At 55.4% G+C, this 9,268-nt stretch overlaps 1 protein-coding gene across 2 annotated transcripts in view; it reads right to left on the bottom strand.

Moving 5' to 3' along the window:
* Positions 1–9,239, bottom strand: part of SUN1 (Sad1 and UNC84 domain containing 1) — a 53,036-nt gene extending 43,797 nt beyond the window's left edge. Inside the window, exon 1 of one of the 2 annotated variants that reach the window (XM_005860834.2) lies at positions 8,526–9,239. The gene's annotated coding sequence lies outside the window, so the exon portion shown is untranslated. Of the gene's footprint in view, positions 1–3,858; positions 3,870–8,525 lie in introns of those variants that run through there. The other variant, XM_014535253.1, reaches the window with a different exon arrangement.
* Positions 9,240–9,268: the final 29 nt, after the last annotated feature.

Raw genomic sequence — 9,268 nt, 5'->3', positions numbered from 1 at the left:
GGAGATTGAGGTCCCGGTTGTGCAGACCTGCCGCTGTCCCGGCCGCTCGCGCCTGTGCGCACTGGCGGTGGCCGGGGGCGCATGGGACACGCGCATTTATGGGACTACGGGAAAGAAAGACGGTCAAGTGTTTTAAGATATTAAGATATTACTTGTGTTAATGTGTAATATTTTGGATATACTAGCTAATTAAAATACATTCTCCAGTTATGTTTCTTTTTACCTGCCGCTGTCTCCGGCCGCTCGCGCCTGTGCGCACTGGCGGTGGCCGGGGGCGCATGGGACACGCGCATTTATGGGACTACGGGAAAGAAAGACGGTCAAGTGTCTCAGTATTTTAAGATATTACTTGTGTTAATGTGTAATATTTTGGATATACTAGCTAATTAAAATACATTCTCCAGTTAACTTCATCTGTTTCTTTTTTAAAATATATTTTTATTGTTCTCAAAGAGGAGGAAGAGGGAGAGACAAATATCACTGCTGAGAACCATCAATGGCTGCCTCCTGCACACCCGCCACGGGCAATGGAGCCTGCACCCCAGGCGTGTGCCCTGACCTCCTGGTCCCATGACCCCACACTGCCACTGAGCCCCTCCAGCTGGCATCATTTGTTTCTTTTTTTACTGTGGCTCCTAGGAAATGTGACATGGCATATGTGGCTGGAATGCTGTTTCTAGTGAGCGGAGGTGTTAGTGGAGGCTTCTGGGTAAGGGTTCTGCACTAAAGGTGGATCACAATCAATCTTCTTCCTGCCAATATTACAAATGACCAAAGGCAGCTTTTTAAAAAAGTTCAACATCCCATGGACCAAGAGGTCCTGCGTTCAATTCCTGGTCAGGGCGCACGCCCAGGAGCAGGCTAGATCCCCAGTAGAGGGTGTGCAGGAAGTAGCCAATTGATGTTTCGCACATCAATGTTTCTCTCCCTCTCTCTCTCTCTCTCTCCAGCAACACTGAACGAGGAAGGTGCAAACTCACATGGTATAAGAGGGGGAGGAGACAAGATTCTGGTGAGGGTCGGTGGGGCCCTGGTAGGTGCCAGATAATAAAAGGGCGTCAACAAAACCCTGAGGGTCCTTAGGAATCCCCACCCACTGGGCTGCTGGACAAGCAGCAGGCGCTGGACCAACCGTGCCTGGAGAGCCTCCCTCACAGGACCACGTCCACCCTGCCTGCCTTCCATCTGGTTTGTGTGGGCTTCACTGAGTCCAACTGGTTGGTCTGATACCCACTGGACTGAACTGGCTGGAGCTGGTCTGTACCAGGGAGTTGGTTTCAATGAGCCCATCTGGTACCTAGCGGCTCTGGCGGGGGAGGGCCTGGTCCAGCTCCTCAGGAGGAGGGGGGGAGGGGGGAGAATTCTCCAGGTGATGGAATCCGTGGTAATGGTCACGACAGGGAACCTCACCTGGAGCCCGAGGCCTTACAGGCTGACTGCGGGAGGGGAGGCAGCTCCGGAAGCAAGGCCAGCCCTGGGAGTCACGGGGACCAGGGCATGAGCCACCTTCAGGAAGGGATGAGCTGTTCACTGAAAACCGTGTGTGCTCTACGAGTCCACGTGTGTGCTCTACGAGTCCACGTGTGTGCTCTACAAGTCCGTGTGTGCTCTACGAGTCCACGTGTGTGCTCTACGAGTCCGTGTGTGCTCTACGAGTCCACGTGTGTGCTCTACGAGTCCACGTGTGTGCACACACGCACCCACACACACAAACACGCACACCTACATCAGGCACAGAAACATCCTGCTGGTGGCTCTATCCAAGCAGGAGTGTCAGGCTGGTTTCTTATTTGACGTTATCTGTATTTTGCTCAATAAACTCAATAAAACTGTTTCGAAGTGAATGAAAACCTAAAGGAAAAGGAACCCTGTGATGTGTGAATGAGCGAGTAAGGAGCGGCCTTCTCAGCAGTGGGGGAGGAGGAGTTTTTAAACGAAACGGAAAAGGCACAAACCTTATGGCGGAACGTTGATGGCTCTGATTACATCGCAATGAGAGATATCTGTTCAATAAAAGATGCGTGAGTAAGCCAGCAGCCAGGTGAAGAGCAGAAGGTACTTGCGATGTTAAAAACAGGCAAGGGGCTACCATTTAGAATATACAGAAGCTCCTGCATATCAACAAGAAAAAGACAGGAATGCAACAGAAGACTGGGCAAAGGAGGTGAACAGGCAATCCACAGGGAAAAAACCCAGAATCCACAGGAGCCCAAATCCACAGGGAAAGGAACCCAAATCCACAGGGAAAGGAACCAGAATCCACAGGGAAAGGAACCAGAATCCACAGGAAGAGGAACCCAAATCCACAGGGAAAGGAGCCCAAATCCACAGGGAAAGGAACCCAAATCCACAGGAAAAGGAACCCAAATCCACAGGGAAAGGAACCCAAATCCACAGGAACAGGAGCCCAAATCCACAGGGAAAGGAGCCCAAATCCACAGGAAAAGGAACCCAAATCCACAGGAAGAGGAACCCAAATCCACAGGAAAAGGAACTCAAATCCACAGGGAAAGGAACCAGAATCCACAGGAAGAGGAACCCAAATCCACAGGGAAAGGAGCCCAAATCCACAGGGAAAGGAACCAGAATCCACAGGGAAAGGAGCCCAAAATCCACAGGGAAAGGAACCAGAATCCACAGGAAGAGGAACCTGAATGCACACCAGAGTTCTAGGAGATGCTGAAGCTCCTAGCAATCAGAGCAATGCACGTCGGGGCTGCTCCACGCCTCCGAGCCCGTCCGAGTGGCAACAATCAGCAAGGAGATAACTGAGTGTTGGCGGGCACGTGGAGGGCACAGGGACACGCGTGCCCCCTGACCTTGCAAACCCGCTCCCTGGCCCACGGGAAGGGGATGGGACCGGCCCTTCCTGCCGAGGGGCCCAGCCTGACCTGGTCTGTGAGGTAAATGGACAGGCAGCGTCCCCGAGTCGGGCAGCGAGGACATTAACTCCTCCTCCAAACCAGGACACGGCTGGGTTGCCCCAAGCGAACGGGACAGCTGGTTAATTTTATGTGACAGCTGGTCTGGACCACGGGGTGCCCTGCTGTGTGTCCAGCGTCCTGGAGGGTGTTTCAGGATGGGATGGACATGTGATTCAGTAGATGAGTCCAGCAGGTGGCCCAGGCCACTGCAGGCCGAGCAGGAAAGGTCTTCCTCTCCACCTGGTGGTCTCTGCCCTGGGACGTGGGTCTCCTCTGCCTTGGACTGCGGCCAGACCAGAGCCCCCCTCGCTCCCCTGGTCTCCCCCGCCTGGGACTCAGGCTGGCCCAAAGCCTCTTGCTCCCCTGGTCTCCAGCTCGACTTGGTCTCCATACTGTGCAAGCCAATTCTTATTTTATGTTCTTATCCATTTTAGATTGTTAACCACAAAAACCATTCAAACCTTAAAGAATTTCTGTGAGTTTACTTGAGCCAAACTGTCAACAGTTGCCGGGAAGCAGAACCTCAATGGATTGGGATAATGCTCCAGAGAACGGCGGTTTTCTCATGTTTTTATACATTGCAATCGAAGGAGGGGAAGTAGGCAGGTTACATGAAATCCATTGGTGATAGATTAGGGAGGTGGGAGAAAGCAAAGGGTGGGGGGAGAACCTCTGGAATTGGATAAAAAGTAAAATGATAGACACTTACTTAGGTGGGGGCAGGATATTAACAGTCAACAATTACCATGATAACAATAACAACCAGGAAATTCATGGTCTCCTGTCCTGCCACCCAGGGCATTTGGTTGTGCCCCAGGGGTAGGGGTAAGTATGGGGAATTACATTTCATAGGTCTGTTAACTTAGATGCAAAAAGACAATAGGCTCAATTAGGGTAAAAATTTACTTCCTCAGGGAAAATACCAGCCTAGGACATGACTCCCCACCATCACTGCTTTTAGTTAAGGCTTTAATTTCAGACCATCCTTTGTGGTGACTTTAGGTCTTTAAGTTTGCAAGACTGCCATGCAGGCCTTCCTGAGCTTGTCAGGTCAGCATGTGGCCTTTTTAAATTTTTTTCGTCCACAAGATAAACACAAATTATCTACATATATATAAAAGCTCCCCGCCCCCCCCCCCCCAAGCTGGTTACCCTCTGTGTGTGGGGCAACCGGCGGGGCAGGGGCCTTGGCCTGGCGCTGCCCATGTCTGCCGCCACCCACCCTGGTTCCCTGTTCCCCATCAGGCGATTGGAGCCAGTCGGTCGGTCAGTCGGTCGGGGAAGGGACCAAGAGGTTGGCCCGCAGGCCTTGATCAGGCAATCAATTGGGGCCTGTGGGCTGGGGACAGCTCCTGCATTGAGTGTCTGCCCCCTGGTGGTCAGTGCACATCATAGCGACCTGTCATTCTGCTGTTCGGTTGATTTGCATATTACCTTTTTATTATATAGGACTAGTGACCCAGCACGTGAAATCGCGCGAGACCCAGGACCCCAGACCCTGCCGCGCCCCGGGACTCCCCCAAGTCCCGTTGTGCCGCGAGACCCAGAGTCAAGTCCCTGCCCACCCATGTGCTCCTCGCCGCGAATGCCGCCTCCTGGTGATCGGTCTTTGGTTATTACGGCGTTACGACCACTGGGTTTTTATTATATAGATGTTTGATCTCTATTAAGAATTATTTTGTATTTAAGACATTTCTTATGAACACATGACTAAATGAGTGTTATGTGTACAAACAATATATTCACATATCCTACAGATATCTACATGCACCACAGAGATAAAAAATTGGGCTCCACTTATCCATCATACAAACGAACAGAACTACAACTTAGTTACAACTGCATGCATTGCGGCGTTCACGGAGAACAGCAGATTTAAGGTAGAGAAGCAACACATTCAAGCTTTCTCTACAAAGAGTCCCTTTTAGACTTTAACCCATGGGCGTGGAGTAAAATACCGGGTATGAAGGATGGAGGTGACACATCGGGTTATTTTCCCCAAAGGGTTAACGGGAGGAGGTGGGTGGGGCAGCCAGCTGGAGCCGTGTGACCTTGACCAAAGTCTGAGCCGCCGGGAGCCCCAGCTGCCTCCCTCAGCAGGGTAAGGATGTCTGCCCCAGGCCAGGGCCTGCGAGAACCGAGAACGGAGATGGTGTGCGCCCGGTAAACAGTGCCCTTGTTACCTAAGGAGGACTGTAGGAAACCTCCCCTCACCACCGTGCCAGGGGGCTCAGGGCAGCGGCAGTGGGGGCAGCTCTGGGAGTAAACCAGTCCCAGCCCAAAGCCCACTGGTGTCTGGGGCCGGGCAGGGGCTCAGGCCCCGAGTGGGCGGGCTGGCTGTGGGCAGGTGGGCCGGGCTAGTTCAGAGTCCGTAAAGCTGGGGTGTAAACTAGCAGGTCCAGCTCCTGGGTGTGGTGGGGCCTGGCTCTTAGCTGCCTGGAAATCAACCTTTGCTCCCACAGACACGGGACGGCGAGCAGGCGCTTGTCAGAGCTGGTCCACAGCTACCCACCGGCTCCGGTCAGCTCCGGACGCCTGGGGACTTCCTTCCCTCACCACCCCCCGTGCCACCTCAGGTCTGCTTTGGGGAAAGCTTGGCAGCGGCTGTGCCAGCTCTGCACCCAGAGCCCACTGCCCGGGTTTCTCTCTCGAGGAGACGGACACTGGGCCAGTGTTCCTCTGCCTGTGGGCGCACAGCTGGCCAGACGTGGTGACATGCTGCACCTCCCGTCTTCTCACTGCCGCTGAGCAGCCAGAGCAGCGTGGGATCGCTGTTTCACAGCTAGGGAAACTGAGGCAGGAGCCACGCCCGCAGCCTGCCGGGAGTGGAGCCAGGGGGCAGAGGCACGCAGGCCAGCTCACCGGCTCACAGCCACAAGCAGACCGGGGAGCACCGTGCTGCTGAGCTCCCAGGAGGCAGCAGCCCTTGTTCTGGGTGAGCTCAGGACCCCGGGGAGGGGAGAGACGGGCTGGAAACCGGAGCCGGGCTGTGTGCCTGGAGACCAGGTGTCGGGGAGACCAGAGGGCCAGCTAGCCAGCCCGGGGAAGGCAGGCAGGCAGAGCAGCACCACAGAGGCTCGGGGGCCTGCCCGACCTCTGCCTGTCCTGAGCCTCCATCCTGCTGGGCAAGGGGAGGGGTGCCCACAATAAATGCTGGTTTCCTCCCCAGGGCAGTGCCCTGTGGCCAGCAACGAGGCTCCCAGGAGCTGGTGTGCCCGTGGGAGAGGTAGGACCACGACAGAGAGCCGGACGTCCTGCACTGCCAGCTCGTCACCACCCAGAACCACGCGTCACTGCTGACCGGGTCTGTCTGTTGTGGGCTGGGTGAGGCGGGCGCGTCCGGATGGCTGGCGCGTGGCGGACCCCACGGCCCTGAAGGGTCCTTCCTGGTCTCCCGCTTCTGGTGGCTCCGAGGCTCCTGGCTGTGGCCGCAGCCTCGTCTATGCCGCTGTCTCGCCGGCCGTCCCTGCGTTTGTCTCCTTTTCTCTCTTCCTCCTCCTGGAGGGTGACTTGCGTTGGATTGAGGGCCCACCCTGACCCAGGGGACCTCACGCCCAGCTCTTCACCTTGATTAGATCTGCAAAGACTCTCATTCCAAATGAGGTCACATTCGAGGTTCCTGGTGGGCACATCTCTTGGGGTCACTCTTCAACCCGCTAGAGTTAACAAAACACCCCAATTCTCTGCTAAGCAAATTCATTCCTGAAAAACAAAAATTACCCCCCTTCTCATGGCCACAGGTGCCCCTGAGCATCTAGAATGGGCTTAGGGGACACAGCCACCTGTCTGCCCGGGAACACCGACAAAACACAATTACCCGCACTCGGCCGTCACTGGAATGCAACAAGTAAAAACAGCTGCTTCTTTAAAACCATGGCTTTTTGCTTTCCTGTTTAAATACATGCTATTATTTAAACAAAACCAGCATAGGACCAGTTAGTGTAACTGGTAGTAGTTATTAATAGCAGGAATCACGAGAAAAAAATAAGGCCTCAGACTGTTGGATGTGACAACGAAAACGGCAAAATAAAGCAACACTGTGCCCCAAAGAACTGTCTGCAGAGACTCACGAAAGCAGACACGATGCTGTGGACACGATCGTGAGAACATCGCCCCTCTGCTGCTTACCTGCACCAGCCTCGAAGCCTGCCTGTGTGGTGGCACTGTCCCCTCCCTCCCCCAACACCGTCCTGGGGTCTCCATCAGCCTGCTGGCCCCTGGGGCCAGCCCACACCACCTGCTCAGCAGACCCTGCAGATCGCTCACTGCATGACGCCCACCCCTCTGAAAAAGTTACACGTCAACAAATCTTTTTCAAAAACCTAATACGAGCAGCCCAACCAGCGTGGCTCAGTGGTTGAGTTTGACCTATGAACCAGGAAGTCACGGTTTGATTTTCCTGACGAAGAGCTACTAAAAGCGTAAATGAACTTGTGTGTGAGGAGGGCGGGGGGCCTGCAGCGTCTCCGGGGGAACTGGGCTGAGAAGCAACCCTGGCACAAAGCTCATTAGGTTTGGTTTTTTAAAATATATTTTTATTGATATCAGAGAGGAAGGGAGAGAGAGATAGAAACATCCATGATGAGAATCACTGATCGACTGCCTCCTGCACGCCCCCTACTGGGGATCGAGCCTGCAACCTGGGCGTGTGCCCTGACCGGGAATCGAACCCAGGACTCTTCAGTCCACAGGCCGACACTCTATCCACTGAGCCAAACCACAAGCCTGTGTGTTTTTCATCTTAAAACCGACAGAGTAACAATGGCTAACATTTAGGAGCTTGGCCTGGCGGGCCTGGCTGGGTGCATTCTTCCAGGTGAGGACCCCGAGGCTGCGGGTGGGGTGCCCACTCTGCTCAGAGTGGGGAGATTAACACGACACCCACGTCCCTGTGACGCCACAGCCGGAGCTTCAGCTGCTGTGCCAACTGCCCCCTCATGACCACAGTCTAGGAAACGTGCAACTATTTAAAAAGTTAAAAACCCGAGATCACTTTGACCCACCACTCGGGTAAATTTTGAGAACATGCTCATGTCTGTGCCGTCCCTCCACTGTGAACACTTATGCTTATTTTTATAGACGGGCAGACCGTGTGAACTATCCATAAACTTTCTCCTCAGGCCGCGGAGACCAGGCCCGGTGAAGAGACCGCACAATTTCTCCCCGTCTCCCCACGGCCTCAATGAAATGCCTGGAAAGCACAAGAAGGCAGGTGGGCAGCGGGGAGAGAGGCACCGGGAGTGAGATTTCAGCAGGCAGAGAAGGAGGAAGGAGGAAGGCGAAGGAGGAGGCGGAGGCGGTGGGGCGGGGCGGGCAGCAGGGGATCAGCCAAGTGGGGTGGGAACAACTGCTCCCTCCCACGCCAGGCAGGCAGCTGGCAGCTGGCTTGGCCCCTGGGCGGCCGTGGCTGGGTTTCCCAGGAAGTCCTTCCTCAGCCTGGCACCAGGGCAGGTCTCCAGCAGCCCCGCCCCCTCCGGGCCAACACCTGCCACAGGAAGCTCCTGCCCACCTTTCCGTGTAGGACGGGGCCTGTCGGGGACACCGAGTTCCCTGGCTAACCCAGTAAGTGCTGAGCGCACACAGACTCCCACTCACACTCACAGTAGGGACATCACATGGTCCAACTGCCCTGGACGACGGACCGTGGCCCTGGCCGGCGGCTCAGCTGGTTGGAGCGTCGTCCTGGGCACCGCAAGGTTGCAGGTTCGAATCCTGGGACATCCACTGAACCTCTCACCAGCCTGCCGTTTCTCAGACACGAGGGCTGGCCCTGATGCTGCATGTCCCTTGCTCATCTGTCCCAGGAGGGGTGAAGCCACCCTAGCCCACCTGTATTTTGCAAAAATACAGAAAGCAGAGTTCCATTTACTCTTTGCCCAGCTTCCCCTGATGTGAGCATCTTATGTAATTTTAGCACAACAGTCAAGGCGAGGGCATGAACGCTGGCACGATCCTCTGTCCGTTTGGGCTGCTATAAAATAACAAAATAAACCACAAACGGTTCTGCGGTTTACGTGTCAGTGCTGGCGGCTGGGGCCCGTCCAGGCCCCGCAGGCGCGGTGTCCGGTGGAGCCGCGGTGATGGCTCCCTTCGCGCCGTGTCCTCGGCGGTGGGAGGGACGAGGGAACCCGGGTCTCTTGTAGAAACAAGGGCGCTGGTCCTATGAGGCCCCCCTCCCAATGCCGTCACCGGGATGAGGCTTTAACGCACGAAGGTCCGCGGGGAGCGGGGAGACGAGCGTTTGGTCCACAGCAACTGCTGCCATGAACTCTGTCCGGAGCCCACGCTGCCCGTGACGTCCTCCTCCCGGGCCTGCCCATCGGGCAGCTCAGGCTCGGCCCGCG

The sequence above is a fragment of the Myotis brandtii genome, unplaced genomic scaffold (assembly GCF_000412655.1).
Source record: "Myotis brandtii unplaced genomic scaffold, ASM41265v1 scaffold1408, whole genome shotgun sequence".
In the NCBI taxonomy this organism is placed as follows: Eukaryota; Metazoa; Chordata; class Mammalia; order Chiroptera; family Vespertilionidae; genus Myotis; species Myotis brandtii.
This window is presented reverse-complemented; position numbering and strand designations above follow the sequence as displayed.